This window comes from Drosophila willistoni, assembly GCF_018902025.1.
Source record: "Drosophila willistoni isolate 14030-0811.24 chromosome XL unlocalized genomic scaffold, UCI_dwil_1.1 Seg141, whole genome shotgun sequence".
Lineage (NCBI taxonomy): Eukaryota > Metazoa > Arthropoda > Insecta > Diptera > Drosophilidae > Drosophila > Drosophila willistoni.
The window spans coordinates 4,522,756-4,540,689 of record NW_025814052.1 but is presented as its reverse complement, the minus strand read 5'-3'; positions in this window follow the sequence as shown (position 1 = coordinate 4,540,689).

Here is a 17,934-nt window from a genome sequence, read left to right as displayed (position 1 = left end):
CTCTCTCTCTTTCTGTTTCTGTATCTCTCTTAAACTTATATTTGGAAGGTGGGCAATTTAAAAATTTTAGTTTAATATTATGTTTAAACAATATAAGAATATTTGAAATTATTTCAGAAATAAATGAAATTTTATAAAAGAAAATATTTATACTGTCCTAAGAAGCAGTACAGATAAAAGCAAAGCAAAGAGAGCACACTCACACAGGCAAGCAAGCAGAAGCAAGCATTGGTTGCTTGGCGTTCTCTTTGGTCTCGCTCTGCCGCCGTTTATATGTGTGGCATAGCTCTGGGCTCTTACGTTCTCTCTGCCTCTCCGTTTCGGCCGCTGCAGACTGTGCTGACGTTCGACGCCAAGGTTGCATGTTCGACTCGATGGTCGGAGTCTGACTCTATTGCTCGATTCCGACCATTTCTCACGATTTTTACTCTCTTTTTACTCTCTTTTGCATAAACAGCGCTCTTTTGTTGGATGTTGGATCGAGTTGCATGTTGAATCGAGCTGCGACATCGAGTTGCGAACCCCCCAGTGCAGTGGCGCCGTCAAACATACTCATTTTCAACCCCTTTTAAATTAACTTTTTGAAATTTGCTAATATTTATATTATATATCTAAATTGTTAAAGCTAAGAAGTAAATTTTAAAGATTAATAAAGTTCAAATATATTTTTTACTAATTTGTTATAAAATTAATTGTTCATACATTTTTACTGCAAAGTCAAAGAAGAAAGATTCCAGTTAAAAACGTTTTCGCCTTTAAAAAGATTTCATTTTCATTTTATGAAAATTTTTGACGTTTTGTAAACAATTTAAAAAATAAATTGTTAAATTGTTATTTATTTGTTAATTTCAATGGAATAACAATTCAATTGCAGCTGCAGCAGAATGCGTTTTTTTTTTATCACCAAAAATTCATTTAAACTTATTCATTAAATTCAATTACTAATGGTATTTAAAGATTTTGTTTAAATGTGTACATTTATCAAAATAAAAAATAACTCAAAAAAGTGCATTTATTTCCATAAATATTTCAAAGCATTTTGTTAGAATTGACAGAATTTGTTTTATTCAAACCTGTAAACTCTATTTAATTCCATATAAATTTTTCTATTTCATTATTTTGCAAATAATGCAAATTGATTTTTTTTTTACTTTTTTATAATGTTATAATGCGCGCATCTCTAGACCATATGTTGGTCTAAAAAAATTGGCCGAAAAAATTGAAAAGAAAACTTGGAAGATTGTCAAATTTATAATGTTTTGAAATAAATTTTGGAGTAAATTTACTTGGCTTTTAGCACATTCTATTTAAACGAATCTTTTTGCTAGAGAAATTAAAAGATGCTGATGCTGGCGTTATTCATAATTTTCCAAACTCAACAATGGCAGGAACAAAATGCATTCTAATTGTTTTTTATCTATTGCTTCTGTTTAATTCATCTCAGTTGTCGGACTTTGAAAGGTCCTTGGAAGCCCCGATGTGCCCGCATGCCACTACAGCACCAGCACATTATTGGGGGGAATGGGATTGCATGGATATCAAATTAAAGACGGCCCCAACTGTGTTTATACCCCGCCCTGAAGTTTGTCAGATTAGTTATAGAAAATTATAAAAATGATAAGCAAGTAATGTCGTTGTCTATACTACATACATAGGTTACCCTTTGCGGACGCCACTGCCATGTGATAACCGGATGGTCTGCGAGTAGCTCGAATCGAACCACGACGTGTCGTCGTGGCCTGGTCTGGGCCAGGGTATACGGCCGCGCTGTACAGTGGTACCAAACAACAACAACAACGAGTTTGTCGCGCGCCCGGAAAGCACGCATTCAACGGATACTTCTTCCACATCTAAATATTTTCTCACTCTCTCAGTGTGTGTGTGTGCGTGTGTTTGTGTGTGCATTTTGCTGTTGATTTATTTATTTTTTTTTTTTGTTAACAACAAAAACCACTACACTTTAGTTTATTTTTATGAAATTTTTTTTTTACATTTTTGTTTATGGTTTTTTTTTTTTATTTTTTGTAATTGTTAGAATTTGATTGTAATTTACAAATTTTTTTTTTTGATCATCAAATGCTATATAGATTGGATATACATATATACTACATATGATCGATTAAAAACAACCAAAAAAATTCATAAATAATAAAGGAAAAAGAAAATAATGAAAATGAAAAATATATGTACATACATATAGAAATGTTAAACAAAAACAAAAAGGAAAAAATGTGATCAAAAAGAAACAATAATAATAAAAACAACTCCCCCTTATACCACGACCCGGCTGCCCCCGCCTTTGCCCCTTATGCCCATTTTCTTGCAACAAAGTGCATATTCTCTCTGTGTGTGTTTGTGTGTGTGCGTGTGTGTGTATATGTATGTGTGTAGGTGTGAGTGTGTGTGTGTGTGGAAAACGGTTTCAAAATGTTGCTAAATAAATACATAAATGTATATGGTTAAATTTTTTTAATGTTTTTTTTTTCTTGTTTTGTTTTTGGATCAATTTCCTCAAGCAATTAACAACTGCTGCATCTTGAATCAAATCATCAAAGTGATCAAATAATCATAATATATTACAAAAGAAATGTATAAGCAATTCAAATACATTTAAGTAAAACAAACAAATTTACAAGTTTTATCAAACTAAAATTGCAAAGTGCAAACAAAGAAAATAAATAACAACATCAACAACAACAAGATAGAAGAAAATCTATCAGAAATATATGAAAATTGTATGAAAAGTGTGTTTAAAATAAAAAGAAGAAATTTAAAAGAAAACAAAATCTAAATCGTTTACTGCAACAATTTATGCAAAAGAAAGAAAAAGCTAAAAAAAAAGAAATCAAAATCAAAGAGCAAAAGAAAAGTGTTTGTTTTTTTTTGTTTGTTGGTTTTGTTGTTCGAATGCTGGGATTATGGATTTCGTCATCATCATCATTAGCCGCAACATAATAAACAACATTTGCTTAACTGGGCAAAGGATCCTCGTCAGTAGCAGCAGCAGCAGCAGCAGCAACATCATTTCTTTCAACGGCAACAGCAACTGAGGCGCCTTAGCTAGCTGGGGCATTAAATGAGAGCCAGTCGGCCATTAAAATGCCACCGCTGCGAGGACGTCGTCAACAACAATTGATGTAAGTGCCACCTTGAAAAGGATTAATATCTTACACAAACAATTAGATAGAAATTTGATGAAAAAAAAACACGATCGTTTCAAAAGAAGTATCAGTTGAGAAAGTGTGTATGATTAAGCGAGGATCGAACTGGAAAAGTGGAAAATTACCCCCTTAAGTATGCTATAGCAAATCCTTTTTTTTTTGGGAAAACAACAACCTTAGACAACTGCTTAAAAACAATATTGATTTTACAGCTAAAACTATATTTCGAACCAATAGAAACTACAGTAGAATCCGGTTATAACGACTCCGCCTATAACGTCCGTCCGGTTATAAAGTTCCCAATACAAACTTATATGAAAGGGCCTCCGGTTAGTACGTCTTCCGGATTTAAGCGTCGTTATAACCGGATTCTACTGTATATGTATCTGAGTTAATGTAAGATGATGATGATATCAACTTGTCCAATTCTTATTTCATTTCATTTGCTTTGTAAATGTTAATTGGTAAGGCAAAGTTGGTAACTGTCTTTCGGTTAGATTAATTTATTCACTCATGGTTACAGTTTCGTGTCTATTTCTGAATAACTTTTGATTTTTAATTCAGACATAGATATTGCACATAATGGAGCATAAAATCAGCAGAATAGCTCAAAAACTTTTCGTTAATCAGCTTAAATGAAACTCTAAGAACTTAAAGCCTGGCTTAGATCGTTCAACTTAGATTGGCAATAACTTCTGCCACTATCAGAAGGTACATATATAGTAACCAATATGCTTAAAGATACTCAAGTTCGTTTCAAAGTACGATTTTTCAGATCTTTAACTATACAAAATTAGAGTTGTCTTTTAATTTGATTTAGCCTAGTGATGTAAAAATATCGATAGGCAGTACACTTACATTAAATATTATCGATGACAAAGAAAGTTCAAGTTTGATTTAAATGGAAATTAGTTGTCATTGATTTGTCTCTAGTAACTTCCTGATTTTGAATTTGGTATTTAATAGGGCTAACACAGAAATAGCATAAAAATCAAAAATGTTTATTATTATTAGATACATTTTAAATATAAAAAAAATATTGATAGTATAAATTAGAATTAGAATCAGTCAACTATATTTTAAGACTGATAAGACTTTTAAAGAAATTTTGTTTTAGTTTTAGCCCGTTAAGGAACTTGTTTATTTATTGAGCTATTCTTGGTAGTCGTTATCTGTTTGAATAATATTTGTAAATGCCACAGTAATCGGTCGTCTATATGGACTCTGCGATGGACTCTATCTAGGACTCTGCGATGGTAATATGTTGAAGAATCTCATTATATGGCCATATCTATATCTATTAAAGTGTTCTTTCAACACTGCCCAGTAAATAAACAAATATGTCCAAAGCTTTTTTAAAACTTAATCCATGCTAAAGCGAATCCATCTTAACTCTGGACTTATTGGACTTATTTATTGGCTAGCGATGGCAAAGTGGGGAAAAGGATGGTCATATGGCTGGATGGACATAGGATAAAGTTGTTGTTGAGGCGGGTGGGGGATGGGAATGGGCTTAGGTTTTGGGATTGGGTTTGGGTTAGCACATGTCAAGCCTGGTTCGTTGGCCTGGCCGAGATATTGCTCTCTGTTTATGAATGAAACGCAATGAGGAAGCGCGCGCAAAATTCTACCAACAACAACAATACAACAGCAAATTCAATGCAAAAAACTCAAAAGAGACTGGCTGAGAGAGAGAGAGCAAACGCCAAGCACATAACACGCAACACACACGCACACATAAGCGAAACGAAATGAAATGAAATGAACTGAAGAGAGAGCAAGGCCAAAGAGAAAGACAACAACAACAATAATAACAAGCAAAAGAAAAAAGAGAGCGCGCGCTCAATGCGGAAAGCCAATGCTATGTTGCTCTCTCGCTCTGGCTTTGAGTTGAGTTCATTGACCTTTGCTATTGAAATTTTTGGGCAACGACACACACACACACACATACACAGACGTATATAAGTCGACTTATTTACACATTGATAAACAATCGTTGGGAACGCTTAAGACGTCGACATCGACGTCGACGTCAACGTCAACGTCAACATCACTCGATGACTATTGATATTAAGTAATTTTTTGTTTCTTATTACGAATTTTTCAATACTCTGTGCTCTTTTCTCTTCGCCTCAACTTTCCCTTCTCTTTTGCTGGTAATATTTTGCGCTGTTTTTTCATAGTTTAAATATATTTTTTCTTTGAATAAATGAAATTTCTTGAAATATATGGACACACATATACTTATGTAAAAGGGTATGTATGTGTGTGTAAGTAAATATTGTCCACAATGAAATCATTTTTTAACCACATTGTAATTATAGAAATTGTTATGAAAAAATTTATAAATTTCTGCTTAAATATATTTTTTGAGTTTCCTTTTCTATAAAGTTTAAGAAATAAGTTTAACTTAAAGAATGGTTAACGCCTCAAAAAAAGCTAAGAATAGCTAAAATTTGAAATTTTCATTACGGACACATTTGCTTATATTATTAATAGAAAAATCTGGAGTAAATTGTTGAAACTAAAGTAAACGACTTACAGAATTAAATTGAAAATATATGGCCAAACCTTTTTATTCTCAAAATTAATAAAAAGTGGCAACGCGAAATGACTTTCTTTAGAGAAAGAGTATTTTGAATACGTTCTAAATGGAAAAGAAAGTACATTTTATTGGCTTGTTTCTTCTTCCTGAATTTGTGCGTATTTGTATGTACGTATGTGTGTGTGAGTGTGTGTGTAGCGGGTGGGTTGGCAAACGAACGATAACAAAAAAAAAAAAAAAACCTGAGAGAGCTGACAAACGAGGAACTGGGTGGCTTTGCCTGTTACCAAGTCCCAAATGAGCGTGTTTGTGTGTGTGTGTGTGTGTGTGTGTGTGTGTATGTGTGTGAGGGCATTGCCTCTGTGACCGTAAATGTAGTGGCAAGGGCGTCAGAGATTCACAAAACAGACCCAAAAAACCAAAAAAAAAAAATGAATACCAGAAAAACTCCAAATTACTCCTGTGACAAGGCAAAGGCAAAGGACCTCTCATGCAAGCCATCAGCAGCAGCAGTAGCAACAACAACAACAACAACAGCAACCACTTCTAGGAGAAACAACAAAAGCAGTTGTTGAAACCTTCAAAATTGGTTTCAATGTCATGTAACCCCCGTTTTTACATGGATAAGGGATATGCAGAGGGTTCTCCTTCATCCAAAACTGGGTAGAAAATGCCCATGCACCAAAAACGAACCAAAAAAAAAAAATATATCAAGTTCAATATTCCGACAGTCGTCGAATGAAATGTGAAATGAAGTGAATTGTAGTGGTTGGTGATTTGCTATCTCTCTTTCCCTTTACTCGCTCCTCTCACTCCACTCCACTCCGCTCCACGGGGAGTAAGGTGAGTTTGTTTTAAGGATACAATTATCATCATGAAGAGCAGCTGCTGTAACCAGTATCCTTTCAGCAAATTATACTTATTGTAAGCCATCTTTTTACATATTAAAAATACATACATACTTACATATTATTGTACATACATACATACGTCATATTGATGGCAAATATTGTCTTATCGGCAAGCATTTCCATTTTCATTTCGCTTTTGCATTTTAATCAATGCCAATGAACTTGATTTTTATTATATACATTTGTAAACACACACACACACACATACATATATATATATATATATGTAGAACAATGGTTCACGACAACTCCCACTCTCATTCCACCTGCCACCTACCATACAAAGAGAGAGAGGAGTGAGTGAGAGAGAGCGAGAGAGAGATAGAGATACAATCTCACAGAGTTCTTACCCGTCTTATCAGCCAGCGTTAACCATGACTCGTTTTTTATATATATAAGTCTATATAGTCACAGTATACACAAATATATATAGTATATATCTATCTATCTATCTTTAATACTTATATTCGTCTGATCGTTCGCTTCTTTATTTGCTTAAGTCACAATCAGTTGCCACTTTGGAGTGTGATTTTTGAGTCGTTTTCTCTCCTTTGCGTATTTCACCTTTACTTCCGCATTGCTTGCACTTTGGAAACCCGAATATGACTCATTAAACCATGCTTTTGATATGTGTTTGTATCGACTTTCAAGTCAACTCTTCGAATTTCATATACATATATAGATATACTTATTTATATATTAAACTATTGATCAATTCATACCAAAATATTGAGTTCTTGTTAGTAGATAGTTAGAGGATTATATCATTACGTTATATTCTGTCAAAAATATTTATTTAATTACGTTACATCGCCTTAAGTTTCACCATTAAACGTTACCATTGCGTTTAAAGTTTGCCTTCCATTCCAGTGCCAACATAACCTCAATTTAATTACGTTAAATCACATTACGCTTAGTATTAAACGTATGACTTTCCATAACTATATATATTTATAAGGATTTTTTTCTCAAGTTATGTTATTTAACAATCTTTAAATGATATTTTATTACGGTACATTTACTTTACATTACGTAACGATGTAACGAATACCTTAATTAGGCAGTTTTTCTTTAAACATGAAAAATATTGATAGATTTTACATACATTCTTATCGAATCGCAGTGAATCTAAGGCGAGAATTGGGAGAATTGTGAATTGGGCCAACTTTTTGCCTTAAAGTATGCAATAGGCTGGGAAAATATTCAATTTGCAACTGCAAAATGATGTAAATACTATCTATGTATTTGCTTTGAAGATTATTTCTTATATACAGTACATTTATAAATTTCTTTATGTTTAAAGTAAAGTCTTGGTCTGTTTATTGCATACTTTAGGGGACAAAGTTCCTCTCTACTCCGCCACTGGTCAGACTCTGTGACTAATAGGAATATATGTATATACATATGTATCTCTGGCATTTCTGTAGGTTGGACAATTTTTTCATCGAATAGGAAATACATATATGAAAATACATATTGACCAAATTGGCACCTTTTTGTTGGAGCATGAGTAATATTTTGAATGGCGGAATGTCTCTCTGCCTTTTGACTAATGTATTACGCTTAGGTATGCAGAGGATCGATCTGTAAATCAGCGATCTTTTAAAGCTGTTGCTGTCACACACCTGTCAGCCAGACTGTCACTCTTAACACCCTGCAGACAACTCAGATAAATTGGGCATACTAAGTCAAAAGCTCTTAAGATTTCCATTGGCCGTTCAATGCGCTAAAGTGCTTAAGGCAACATCATTAAAATTACATTTTTACTTGATACAGGGTATTTCAAAGTCGAATTCCCCCAGACGACTGTAATAGCGTTCATTTATATTTTTTGTATTTTGTTTGCCATTTCACCGATTTCATTTCCCCAATTTCTCTTAGTTTTTGTCGTATTTCTTTTGACTTTTATATTGACTTTTATATTGGAATTCAAGTTTAAATATTGCGATAAGATTTAATGCGAGAAACATTTTGAATTCTGTCATAGGAAATGCAATCAAAAATGATAACGCCCTTTCTTAGCCATGCCTAAGGGATCATTTATTCCTTATTTTCCTTTCTGTGAGCCAAGGATATATAAAAATAGATCAGATCAATTCTTGTCCCAAACCTTAATCAGATGCTCATAGAAGAGACCGTGTTATTACTCTTTATGCAGTTTTTTTTCCAGTTTAATCTTTCTGCTTCAGTTACTAAGTTAGTGGCTCATCTAGTTAATCATTTTGAAGAGAAATCGTTTCTGGATTTCAAAATTTGACCAGTTCCATAGATAAAATCTGGATTTGGGGGGCAAATTTACCTCGCCACTGCACTAAGCTAAGTGAATTGACAAACAGCTGATTATACAAATGGATGACGTTGATTCTTTTGTTATTCCTCTTTACTATAGTATTGTATGTTTTATTATCAACTTGAAGAATAAACAATTTCAATACATTTAATACAAAATGGTCTTGAAATAATCAAGTTATCAGGCATTGATCTATATAATGAGACGAGGTCTATTTAAAGAACTTTTAATCAAGTGAAGCAAAAATCAGTAACGTTTTGGAATGGCTAAAGATTATTATTCCCTTATAATAGGTATTTAGATAAACTATAATAAAATAGTTACATTTAAAACTTCGGTGACTCTGTTTACTGATCAATATAATCGAAGTCAGTTTTGTATACCGTTAGTTTTAGTTACTTTAAAATTACCTAAAGACTTAACCGTATGAAAGATCATTCAAAGAACTCACTGTACAAAGAGAATCCATAACATTTAAAGTATTTATTCATTTTCAAATGATTGTCCTAATCAGTCTATGAATTCCTATTGAAAGGATAGAATTCAGAATACACTGATTATCCACATTTGTTGCGACTATTCAAGTGAATAACTGAATATTTCAAACATTTAGAGTATTCCAGTTAAGTATTCACAAGTATTCTACTACAACTAGGTAAATATTTATCAGATTTATGTTCTTATGGCTATGTTTGTGTTCAGGTATAATAAACTTTGATATCAAAAAAGAAGCTTATGAGTTGATTCATTTGTTTATTTTGTTTGTAAGTCTTGCAAATTGTAATAACAATTAGATACAAACATATACATATGTACGTACATATGTACATATGTGTGTTTGTGTGTAGATATCAGGAATAGGTATGTATAATGCATGTGTGTGTGTGTGTATATATATACGGTCAATGACCTTTTACTTTTACACTATTCCCATTACCATTCCAACGGTTAACGTACGCTATACCCCGTTTCTACGTTTCCCCAAAGGTCCACCTCATGGCTCCATGACTTGAGTCTGAGTGCGTGTGTGTGTGTGAAAGATATGGTTAAATTAGTCACTATGTTCGCCTGGCTTGGCAAAATCATGATGATGATGATGAATTTGCATGTAGAAATTGTGTAATACATGCCAATATCGACAGAAATTCGGCCACTGAGTCGCAACTTTTGGGTTATCCCTTAAAGCAAAGGACATTGCATTTACAAGCTGCAACATTTTCATACATGCACACATACATACATACATATGTATGTATTTGAGGTAAATGAAATGAATACATGTATATGTATAACTAACAATTTTTTGGGTCATTAGTTTTTATAGTTAAAACACAAAATGTATCAAATAATGCGCAAAACCCTTCCCATAAAAATTCTAAAGTTGCAATTCATTTTATTATACTTTTCGATTAAAAATATAGTTTATTAAAATTATAATTAACTCAAAATCAATCAATATTTTTGCATTTTTATTAACCACAACTTTGAATATTTTCTAATTTCCTAGTATTGAAATTTAAAGAGATTTTAACTCTGCAACTGGTCAAACTTGGATATCCAAGAACGATTAACCCTCGAAAGTGCCCAAATTTCTACTATACTTTAAATAGTTATAGCATACTTTTGTGGGTTAGCCCCAATTATAATCCCACAGGTTGAAGATATGTTTTTGAATAGTAGAAAAAACAAGGAAATCTTACATTTACTGCTGAAAACCTCCTGGATATCCCAGGTCCACATTTAGAGAAGGGCAAGTGACCCCTCTCTTCAGAAGAAAGGACCAAACACAAGCAAAAACTTTATCCGGGATCGGCAAATCGTTTCGGCTCCCGAAAACTCTTTGAGCCCTTTGGCCATTACTTGCCTAAGTACGGTCCTTATTTGTGCATTGCTAGGATTCTGTTCTCAACATTTTCCTTCGTTTTCTTTTTGATTTTAATAAATGCTTTCAATGCAAAAAAGTTATTAATCTAAACAATATGACAAATGTACCTATAAATGGTATTTTGTATAGAGACTTTCCAATAGAATCGGGCATTGTGGAAAACTATTAAAGGTGTAGAAAGTCAAACTATTGCAAGGTGGTGTGCAAGATGTGTGGTTAAGGTGTTTTCTTTTTGAAGATTGGCTTTTGCCAAAACACATGCATTTCGACGAGATACGCTTGTGGTAATTTGCAGAAATATTTTTTGAGAAAGTATGGTTTACAGTTAATGTTAATGTTAATGGTTTTCGTTGTTGCTGCTTGTATGTACAGTCGGTCTGATGGGGATTGGGGATTGGCCCTACTAAACTATACATAGTTGTAGTTTGCCTAGAGTCTGTCTGTCTGTCTGTCTGTCGGTAGTGCTGCCGGCCAGGCAGGCCCCAATGGCGATAGCAAACGGCAACTGGTCTGTTGCTGCTGCTGCTGTTGTTGTTGTTGTTGTAGTTGTTGTTGCTGGTATTTGCCTTGCAAAGAATAAATAAACAAGCGAGCAGCAAAAAAAAAAAAGGAGAAAAAAAAAGAAACCGGCAATGTCATTAAACCCTAAACAAGAGCGAAAGCAACAACACAGAAACCAGAAGCGTTATGAAATACTCGCAACGTAAGAGAATGATAAAGCAGCGGCACAGACAGGGAGAGAGCGGCAGCGAGAGAGTAAGTGAGTGAGTGAGCAAAAGAGATGCAGTAGTAAGGTGGTAGAGGAGTATAGGCAAGTTGGCCCCAACTTGAGAGCAACGAACCGGCCGGCCCCGCATATGCATACCACACAGATACCCACACATACATATATACGCCCTCTCTGCTTCTCTCAGTCAACGACTGTGGGGGCGCGCGCTCTCGCTCTCTTAAACTTTGGCAATTGCTCTCTTCTCTTTCGGTCAAAGCAAAAGGCAGGTGAACGACCGACCTAGCCATTTGTTTTCCTTTTGTGTGCCTGCTGCTATTGCGTATGTGTGTGTGTGTGAGTATCTGCGAGTATGCGTGTGCCGGTGTATGTGTGCGCTTGGAGATCAAGTGAGTCATTTTTGTGCTTTTTTTTTAATAATTCGATTTTTTTCTTTTTCGTAATTTGGTTTGTTCTCTTTTAGTTTGCTGCTTTGGGTTTTTTTTCAGAATGTTGCCGCAATACTTCCTTGTTGTATGTGATTATGATCCTTTTTAGCTTCCTGCTCTTTTATCGTCTCTTTTCTTCAGTTTTATGGTCTCCATCTCTTGCTCAACTTCATAATATGGCAAAAAAAAAACCGAAATTCTTTGGGGCTTATCATACATAGACCAGCTGAGTGCGTGAAAGCAAGCGTGAAGAATACTAAAGAAAACGAAAAAGAAAAGCAAAAGAAAAATAAGATCATGCTCTCTCATTTTTGCTTGCTTTCTTTCTTGTTCTCACTCTCTCTCTCTCTCTCGCTCTTTCTCCCACACATAGTATCATTGGCTCTTTGCACGCATGTTGACCTTGACTGTGACTTTCATAAAATTGGTCGTTGTCGTTGTTGTTGTTGTTGTTGTTGTTGTTGTTGCTGGTGTTGCTCTTGAAAGCTTCTCTGCCATTTTGATTGTTGCTGTTTTGGTCTTTGTTGTCCATCATTCTTATGAATTTCATGATTGTTCATAAAATATACATTCATACATACATACATACATAATACTACATATTGAGAATATATACATTAATAGTTTAAGGACAATATCGCAGCACATTGCGATTTCAAATTAAAAGTTTCTTTATAGCTCTTTGGATCAACGATTTACCGTTTAAAAGATACAGAGGATCCTATTCATGCCTATAACCGAAATAGACCCAATTTCTCATTTGGGGAACGTGACTCAAATGTTTCCTAAAATTTGACCCCCTGTCCACCGTTGTGACAATTTCGATTCCCCCCCTCACCCGTTATATCAACATATATCTACTCGAGACTCCCTAAAGGTTTTCTTTGACAAAAATTAGCAGAAGTCGATACATATCCTTTATATAATCACAGTTTGAGTTGAAAAATATAGAAAACTATATTAAATGTTATTACCATTGTTCAATTGTAGTTGTATGATGTACATACATACATATGCACAAAGTGTTCTAATTCGTCAGATTCTAATCAATATATAGTTGATATTTTAGGTTTATCCATTAACCACTGTTCAATCTACCGTTTGAAACATTTTAAAATACATTTAGAACCTATTTTACTCTATAAACATTAAAAAAAAATTGAAAATATGCAAATATTAAATGTTAGAAAAAACATTTGAAGTTCGAGATTATTGTAAAGATTTGTCTTATCGAAGAAATATTGGCCACCATAATGCTATCTAAGAACACTATGCGCTTTGAGGATCAAGTTTCCATATCTGATAGTTATTCGAAAGTCTAGATCCCTTTGAGTTTATCTATTAAGAAGTTGTTTTTTGAGGGCATTAGAAAGAATATTTGAGTCTGAAAGAGAAAACCCAAATGAAGAGCTCCTTTATTTTTTATTTTCTTCAAATTTTTGCAAATACTTAAATCTAAATTCCGGGTTATTTCTTTACATATACAAATCGCAAGTCAAGTATGAATACCATATAAAAATATTTGCTTAGGCTCACAAAAAAAATTTCGAAGAAGTCATATATATGTTGATTCTACAGTTTTCGTGAATTTATATTGTTAAGCACATTTTCTATATATATATACATATATATATATATATATATATATATATATATATAACCTTTGTACTTGCTTCATTCCAACTTTGGTTTTGAATCACAAAAAACTTATTTCGTTTTCATTTAATATTTTTTATATTTATATGTAGGTACATACATAAATTGAATCTGATAATTGCAATAATTGTTAAAAATATTGTGAAATTTGTTTCATAAGTTAATGTTTAATTATTAAGAAGTATTTGTTTTAATCTATTTGTTTTTAAATTTGGAAACTAGAAAGTTTGAACTATTTTAACGCAATTCTTCTTCATTCTAAAAATTTTTAAACTCGCGGAGAATCACTCTGTCTCTGGAAATCCTTGTCCAGAATATTCCATATTTCTTTCTTTAAGCTTTCCATTTTGAAAATATCAATGTTTGAAAATACATAGTTATTATTATTTATTTATTTATTTTGATTTTATTATATTTTTAAAATGTTCTAAAAAATTAAGAAAACTGACGTAATATCAGGGAAATTTCATGATTAAAAGGATACAATTTCTTTAATTCTGTTGTATGAAACTAACGAAAACATTGCAGTTTAAATTAGAGATATGAATGGTCCTGTTTTTTAAGTTCCGCCCAAGAACAAAGACCAAGAAAGGTTTTAATGCCGTATACGGCTTGTTATACTAATTTTCCAAAGACTCTTTGACCCAATACACGTATAAGTTTTTCCATTTTCTATTTATTCCTTTAATTTTCCCCCACTCTGAGTCCTTTGTGCATTGAATCTAAGCTTATTAGCCACATAGAGTTTCCACTTGGCGATTCTGATGCAAGAAGCCCTTTGGAATTTTGACTTTTGTTCCACATTGCCCGTAAATATACAATTTGTGATATGCAGTTTATCTTAGTTTTACTAGATATAAAACTTTTTCTTAGGGTCCAAAGGTCAATTTTAAAAAAAATTTTAAAATGTGTCTCTTTTTATCAAAATCCATTTAAATAAAAGAAAAGACCATTAGAGATACGCTCACAAAATTTACGGTACATCATCTTAATAGAATGACAAATTCAACGCTATAAATTAGCAAATCAAAACTTTTCACTAACATTTAATAAAAATCGAATGAAATCAGAATTTAAGGTAAAAAAAAAAAAAAATTCTCATACTTTTTGCCCCACTGTATATTCAGTTTAAATACATCTCTATAAAGTTAATTGTTTATATATCCCGACAATGAGATTAGCTTTTGATTGTATCAAAATCAGGTCATAATTAGGCCAAATCAATCCATAACAAAGGTGTTTATTTCATGTGACTTAACTTAATTGGGATCTCATCTGTTCTAAAGACCACAAAGTAGTCTTTATATAAAGGAAAATCAAAGGAAAAGTTTTAAGAAAGTTTGTCCTCCATTTACATGTTTCTCTGTACTGAGTTTTTGTTTCATTTTTAGTTTCACATTAATTTGCCTATAACGAAAAAGAAAATTTCAAAAGTTATTAGCGCTTTCTAACGAAAAAATTAAAAACAAAAAGCTAAAAACTAAAACGAAAACGCAAAAAAGTTCACTGAACTTGCTTTTGCCCTTACCCCACACCAAACCTTTCCTAGTTGCCCCCTCCTCTGTCCCCAGGCCCGTGAGCACCTCGCATCTAGCCGAAATTGCTAATAAAAAAAAAAGAGGGGGAGGAGAGAAAGAGTGGATAGGAGAGAGACTGAGAGGGCAAATGTTGGTGGGGCATGGCCAACGCAATTTTGCTCAGCGACGCGCATCAATTTCGAGTTCAATGTCAAACCACAAAAACGACGACAGCGACGGCGACGGCAACGACGTGGACGGCGGCAGCAGCAGCGGCGATGCCGACAATGACGATGACGAGTCGTAATCATCTCTTGAAAGCGCAAGAGTGAGAGAGAGAGAGAGATAGATAGAAGGAGAGAAGGAGAAAGGGGTGGTTAGATGCCGATGGGTCGCAATGTGGAATGAGAATCGCCCTTTTTTACACACACACACAAGCACGCACTGCAAAATATCATGAACTGCGTGTGTGTGTGTGTGTGTGTGTGTAGTGGGCGAAGCTAGTAGCAAAGTCAACTGCGAAGTCGACGTTCAAACTGTCCATATTGCCGGAGGGCGTTAAACTTCACGGTCATGGCTTTTTCCTTATTTTTTGCTGCTGCTTTTGCTGGCTCTGCTTCTTCTTCTGATTTTCTTATTTTTGTAGGCGGATAGTGCGAGTAAATGTGTGTGAGTGTGTATGCGTGTGTTAGTGTGTGTGTGTTAGTGTGTGTGATTGATAGCATAAAAACCAATGTGACGCATTGCTGGACACTAACCACTCCCTTCCCAATGTATGTACAAACATACATACATATGTATGTATGTATCCCCTCCGATCCCCTCCATGCCACCCACCAACAAACCCACTCACTACTCATTTATACTAGGAGAGAAGGCTAATGACCGATAAAAATAAAGTAAAAGCACGCGCGTTCAACATTTCTACTGATATGGGCTTAATACTTATAGATGATAGTGGTGAACCTATACACACACACACACACACACACACTCTTAATCTAACAATACATTGAAAATATTTACCCTGCTGTTGCTACCTACCTACAAATACATATATACCTATATACAAATGGGAATTAGAAGGAAGGAAAAGGTCATTTGTCTCCACAATTGCACGAGCATTCAACCCTAACCTCAGACAATGTTGTGAAACAACAACAACAATACGGGGACAACGACGCGACGTAGGACCAACAGCAACACCAACAGCAGAAGCAGCAGCAGCCCTACATTTTACTTCCCTTCAACAACAACAGTGCAAAAAAAAAAAAAAACCCCAGCAGCAGCAGCAGGAAGAACACCGCATTACGTCACGGGAAAGACAAAGTGAGAGGAAGAGAGAGAGAGAGAAAGAGAGAGAGAGAGAAAAAGGCCAACGACCAGCACACATTTGCCAAGAAGTAGAGGGGGTAGGGAGACAGGGAAGACAGATTTGTAGTAGGTAGGGACAGCGACCCTTTTCAGCTCCACACACTGTTCCTGTGTGTGTGTGTGTGTGTGTGTATGGATTCCCTTCATCGGCGGCGGCAAGTTCAACAACCTTTGGCGACCCTGAGAAGAGGTCAGCAACCCCTACACTTAACACTCGTGCAACTCGTGCGAGGAACCTAAGAGTATTGTTTCTCTTCCAAAACGCTTCGGTTCGCGCTCTCTCTCTCTCTCTCTCTCTTTAATACGGAAGGGAATATTTGTAGGGATAGGATAGAAAAGAGCAAAATATAAAATACTGGAGCTCTGTATTGGTAGGGGCTGGTTGGTTAGCTCGAGGGGCGAATGGGCGGGACGGGGCGGGGCAATCTGGTTGGGGAATCTGTGGAGGGATATGACATGCCTGGCGTCTGTTATTTATTTTTTTGCCGGTCGTTGCCCGTGTGCATGTCTATGTCTAAGTGTGTGTGTGTGTTTGTGTCGTAGCCCCAACGTCAGCATTTGGGGTCGTTCGTGGTCGTTATCCTATATACCGAGAAGAGAAAATTCTATTTTTATTTTGCATGCCATGCCGTGGGTACTCTGTGTGTGTGTGTATTTGTGTGCGTGGAGTGGCCGCCTCATCGTCGTCGGCTTAAAATAGGGATGCCTGCTGCACATACCTATACACAAACACACACACACACACACACACACACAGACACAGATAGGTGTATTGGTGTTGGGACAACAAGTGCATCCACTGTCAATATTATTGCAATTACGATTCCATATTAGCCATGTTAGCTTCCTCTACATTATGATGGCTAATAAAAATGCCTTAATCGATTATTAAAACATGTGATTAATCCAATCCAATCAGAGCGTTTATTAATCTGAATTAATTGAGGAAAATAAATACAGTGAAATAATATTAACTTTTTTTTTTTTTTTTGGAATTTCGTTAAAATGGGTCCCCACATAAAGTGTCCAATTCAAGGTTTCAAAATTTCGCATTACTCAACACTGGTCGTTAATTATCACATTTGTGATGAGTTTTTTTTAATGTAGTTGAAATACAATTGAAGAAGTTTAAATTCGAACAGAAATATCTAAATATGTATACATATAGATTATTCTTTTTGTATTAGTAAATTTTATTCAACATTAATTAAAAAGTTACATCAAATTTACCTGCAAATTATGAATTTTAAGTTATTTTCAAGAAAATTTAAGAACTTTAAGTTGAAACAGAAATGTCCTGGCATTGATAGATTAATTCAAATGTCCCCACAATTTATAGATTTTGATTTATTTGAAATAAAAATTTACTTTATCCGAAAATTTCTTGTCACAGTTTGGTGAGAAAGGAAATAATTCTTTCTCACCAAAATTTTTCATAAT